Genomic DNA, 6,000 nt, shown 5'->3' on the forward strand with positions numbered 1-6,000 from the left:
AATTGTGAACAAGTTAGATACAATAAGATTCTTAAAGCAAAAATATTGCCATGTTATTAAAAAAAAGGCTCACTTTTTGATTATTAGATTGATTTTTTTAAAGTATAAAAAGATACTGATTTTTAAAATTTTACTTGTATGTGTAATATAAAAGTGTATCTCATAGAAATTGAGAGTAGGATGGTGGTTAGTAGAGGCTGGGGAGAATATTGAGTGGCAGATAGGAATAAGATGTTCCAGGATGGCCGAGTACAGTGGCACACAACTTTAATCTCAGAGACTGGAGGCTGAGACTAGACAATTTAGCAAGACCTGCCTCAAAATAAAAAAATAAAAAGGACCGAGGATTGGTTCAGTGGTTAAGCATCCCTGGGTTCAATCCCAGGTACAAAAATTTAAAAAGTAATAAATGTTTGAGATAGATTTTTAATCTGATTGTAATAATGTATGCATGCATCAAAACATTACATGATAAATCACATTAATACATAGCATTTTTGTTATTTATTCCAGTTAAAACATTAATTTAAAAACTTCTGAGTCTTAAACTTTCCAGTAACCATATATAACTTTTTTTTGGTATGTGTGGAGGGTGGGTACTGGGGATTGAACTGGGGGCATTCAATCACTGAGCCACATCCCCAGCCTTATTTTTTCCTCCTGGATCTGTCTTTTTTTTTTTTTTGTGGTGTTGGAGATTGAACTCAGGGCCTTGTGCATGGGAGGCAAGCACTCTACCAACTGAGCTATGTCCTCAAACCATCCCAGCCTTATTTTTTTTATTTATTTAGAGACAGGGTCTCACTGAGTTGCTTAGTATCTTGCTTTTGCTGAGGCTGGCTTTGAACTTTTGATCCTCCTGCCTCAGTCTCCCAAGATGATGGGATTATAGGCGTGTGTCACCACGCCCAGCCAGATGTAACATTATTACATAGCATAACTGTGTAAAAAATTTTTTTTTTGGTCCTGGGGATTGAACCCAGGGGCACTTTACCACTGAGCTATATCCCAGTTCTTTTCATTTTTTTATTTTGAGAAAGGTTCACTAAGTTACCAAGGCTGACCTGCAACTTGCCATCCTCTTGTATCAGATTCCAAAGTCACTGGGATTATAGGCATGCACCAACATGCCTGCCTTGTAATACATTATTACCTAGCATAGTTACTGGACCTGGAGTTGAAGGATCCAGATTACCTCTTAAAAAATCAAAAATATACTTTTTAGCCTGGTGCAGTGGTGCTCTCCTTTAGTCCCAGTTACATTGGGAGGCTGAGGCAGGAGTATCTCTTGAGCCCAGTAGTTCAAGGCTGGCCTGGGCAACATAGAAAGACTCCATCTCCAACAATGAAACAAAGTAAGTTTTTTCAGTAAACAGAAAAAGAAAGTTTTTTTAGTAAACAGAAAAAGAAATGCACAATTCAAAAAAAAAAGTAAAAAGAAAAGAAAAAGAAAATTAAACACAATAGAAACATTTAAAACGAATCTTCCATCTATATGGGCACTCCTGACTCCAATACCCAGAGCTCCAGTTAAGTTTCTAAGGCCTAATGAGCTCTTTGAGGTCTCTAGTACATCAGTTTGTAATTTACTCACTTGTCTCTGTAAAGATGTCCTCTCTTATGGTAGGTTTCCAGAACCGGCAGCTTCAACCTCAGCTCTGAAAATGGGCTGCCTACCTCTCTCAGCTCCTTTTATACACCAGGGGAAATGGGCACGCCCCTTCTCCACTACTTGATCTGCTTAGACTAATCAAATCTTTTTTCATACCTCTGTTAATGCAATCTAGGGAGGGGTCCACAAAACACTCTCTTAAAATCTATTGTATAGATCCAAAAAGCTATCACTGTGGATTATCCTCCACTGACTGAATTTAAAATGCTTCATTTTATTATTATTTTTTGGGTATGGAGGGATTGAACTAGGATACTCTACCACTGAGTTACATCCTCAGCTCTTTTTTTTTTTTTTTTTGAGAGAGAGAGAATTTTAACATTTATTTTTTAGTTTTCAACGGGCACAACATCTTTGTTTTTATGTGGTGCTGAGGATCGAACCCGGGCCGCACGCATGCCAGGCGAGCACGCTACCGCTTGAGGGACCTATCCAGCCCCCATCCTCAGCTCTTTTTTTTTTTTTTTTTTTTTTTTGGTTTTCATGTCAAATTTTTTTTTTTAATTTTTATTTATTTATTTATTTATTTTTTTTATTGGTCGTTCATAACATTACATAGTTCTTAATACATCATATTACACGGTTTGATTCAAGTGGATTATGAACTCCCGCTTTTACCCCGTATACAAATTGCTGTATCACATCAGTTACCCTTCCATTGATTGACATATTGCCTTTCTAGTGTCTGATGTATTCTGCTGTCTGTCCTATTGTCTACTATCCCCCCTCCCCTCCCCTCCCCTCCCCTCCCCTTTTCTCTCTCTACCCCTTCTACTGTAAATCATGTCTTCCATTTGTATTCTCTTGACTTACCCCTCCTTACCTCTTATATGACATTTTGTATAACCCTGAGGATCGCCTTCCATTTCCATGCAATTTCCCTTCTCACTCCCTTTCCCTCCCACCTCTCATCCCTGTTTACTGTAAATATTCTTCTCAAGCTCTTCGTCCCTACCCTGTCCTTGTTTACACCCCTTATATCAAAGGAGTCATTTGGTATTTGTTTTTTAAAGATTGACTAGCTTCACTTAGCATAATCTGCTCTAATGCCATCCATTTCCCTCCAAATTCTATAATTTTGTCATTTTTTAATGCAGAGTAATACTCCATAGTGTATAAATGCCACATTTTTTTTATCCATTCATCTATTGAAGGGCATCTAGGCTGGTTCCACAGTCTTGCTATCGTGAATTGAGCTGCTATGAACATCGATGTAGCAGTGTCCCTGTAGCATGCTCTTGTTAGGGCTTTAGGGAATAGACCGAGAAGGGGAATAGCTGGGTCAAATGGTGGTTCCATTCCCAGCTTTCCGAGAAATCTCCATACTGCTTTCCAAATTGGCTGCACCAATTTGCAGTCCCACCAGCAATGAACAAGAGTGCCCTTTTCCCCGCATCCTCTCCAGCACTTATTGTTGTTTGACTTCCTAATGGCTGCCAGTCTTACTGGAGTGAGATGGTATCTTAGGGTAGTTTTGATTTGCATTTCTCAGCTCTTTATTATTGTTATTTTTAAAATTTTGAGACAGTGTCTTGCTAAGTTGCTGAGGCTGCACTCAAACTTGCAATGCTCCTGCCTCAGCCTCCAGAGGCTCAGGGATTACAAGCGCACCACCAGGCCTGGCACTAAAAGGTTCAGGACAAGATATGGTTGAAGCCTCCTTGCAGCTTGTGGGCTGCTGTTAAGAGAGAGACAAGGAAAGGGAGAGTCCCATAGGTTAGTAACTCGAGGATACACTAAAATGGCTGCTAGTAGGAAATACTTCTAAACTTCTGTTTAGTGTGTGAAAGCACCATAGTCAGTCCTTTCCATATGTCAATTCATTTATTTCTTATGACAACTCTGAGGTAGGTCTTGTAATTTTTTTTCATTTTAGAGGTGAGGGAACTGAGATACAGAAAAGTTATGTTGCACCAAAGTAAGTTGGAGATCTGAGCTTGGTATCTGTTTCCAGATTCCATTTTTTTCTTCTTCTTTTTTTTTTTTTTTTTTTTGTTACTGGGGATTGAACCCAGAGGTGATTAACCACTGGGCTACATCCTAAGCCCTTCCTTTTTTGTATTTTATTTGAACACAGGGTCTCACTGAGTTGCTTAGCACTTTGCTTTTTCTGAGGCTGGCTTTGAACTCAAGCTTCTCCTGCTTCAATCTCTCCAGTTACTGGGATTATAGGACTGTGCCACCACACCTGGCCCAGATTCCATTTTTTAAGTACTATAATGCTGACATTTATAAATAGTTGTTGAACAAATAAATGAATAATAGTAATTCAGAAAAAGCTCTAGAAAGGGGAATAGAAAGTGGTAGAGGGGGCTGGGGTTGTAGATCAGTATTAGAGCACTTGCCTCGCATATGTGAGGCCCTGAGTTCAGTTCCCAGCACCACATAAAAATAAACAAATAAAAATAAAGATATTAAAAAAAAAGGAAAGAAAGTGGTAGGGGGAATTAGGGGCCTGTACCTGAGATCTGGGATTCAAAGAGAACTTACATGAAGAAGTTATGACTTCACAGGTAAATTATGGGAAAAGAATGGTTTAATAGGAGAAAGGATGGAAACAAGCATGGGATGTCTGGAGGGATAGACAAATCCTTGACTATGAATTTATATTCCATACTAGGGAATATAAAAAGTATCTAGAGAAAATGGGGAACTTTTTTTTTCCTGCAGTACTGGGGTTCAAACTCAGGACTTGACAAATGTTGGGCAAGCACTTTGCCACTGGGCTACATCTCTAGCCTTCCTTGAAAAGTGTTAAACAAGAAACCTTCAGTCACAAGTGTAGTTGTTAAATGAGTCTTGGAAGAGCAAGAAGGAAGTCAAAGAGATAAATTTGGAGGATATTGTAGCTTAAGAAATTTGGCTCAGTCATCAATCCCATTAGATTGAAACTCTTTGAAGGACTTTCCGAAGATTTATTTTAGCATCTCTGAGTAAGGCAGAGCCAAAGCAGTCTTTTTTTGTTCTTTGTTCTTTGTTTTTGTTTTTATTTTTTTTCCCCCAGTACTAGGAATTGAATCCAGGGACTCTCTACCACTGAGTTACATCCCTAGTCCTTTTTTTTTTTTTTTGTACCAGGGATTGAACTCATGGGCTACATCCCCAACATTATTTTGTATTTTATTTAGAAACAGGGTCTCACTGATTTGCTTAGCACCTCGCCATTGCTGAGGCTGGCTTTGAATTTGTGATCCTCTTTCCTTAGTCTTCCCAGATGCTGGGATTACAGGCATGCACCATGGTGACAGGCCCCTAATCCTTTTAAAAAATTCATTATACTTTTTATTTTGACACAGTCTCTAAGTTGCATAGACTGGTTTGACATGTGAGATCCTTCTGCTTCAGCCTTCTGAGTCACAGGGATTACAGGCAGGTGCCACCATTTCTAGCTCAGAGCAGTGTCTTTGAAAGGAGCATTCTTAGGTACATTTTTTTTGAGGGGGAGGGTATAAATACAAATCAACTATACCACTTTAATTTTATTTTATTTTTAAAGACACAAGGTCTCACTATGTTGCTTAGGCTGGACTTAAAACTTCTGGACTCAAGCAATCCTTTTGCCTCAGCCTGCAGGATAACTGGGGAATATAGGTGGCTGCCACTGCGTCTGGCTAATCCAATTTTTGTTTAGACCTTTCAAAGCCAATGAAAATTTAAACTTTAGGGCTGGGGTTATGGCTCAGTGGTAGAGTGCTCGCCTAGCATGTTTGAGGTGCTAGGTTCGATCCTCTGCACCACATAAAAATAAATAGATAAAGGTATTGTGTCCAACTACAATTAAAAAAAAAATGTTCCCCATTTTTTTAAATGGGAAACATTTTTTTAAGTTGTAGTTGGACACAATATTTTAAAAAAATTTAAACTTTAAAAAATTTTCCCCAACTCTGTTAATGTTCAAGGTGTCACTGACACCTTGAAAATTTGCACACATTGTAAATTTGCATAGATTTACAATGTACTATGTAATATGTTGATATGTGTATATACTATGAAAAGATTCAATCAAGGTGATTAACATCCTATCACCTCACATGCTTATCATTTTTTTTGTGTGTGTGAGAACATTTAAGATTGGATCTCTTCAGCTGGGTGTGGTGGCACATGCCTGTAATCCAATCAACTTTGGAGCTTGAGACAGGAGAATTGCAAATTCCAGTCAGCCTCAGCAATTTAGAGAGACCCAAAGCAACTTAACGAGATTCTATCTCAAAAAAAAAAAAAAAAAAAAAAGAACTGAGGATATGGCTCAGTGTTAAAGAAGCCCTGGGTTAAAAAGAAAAAAAAAAAAGATTTGATCTCTTCACAATTTTCAAGTATATAGTATCATT

This window comes from Urocitellus parryii, chromosome 8 (genome assembly GCF_045843805.1).
Source record: "Urocitellus parryii isolate mUroPar1 chromosome 8, mUroPar1.hap1, whole genome shotgun sequence".
NCBI classification, from domain to species: Eukaryota; Metazoa; Chordata; class Mammalia; order Rodentia; family Sciuridae; genus Urocitellus; species Urocitellus parryii.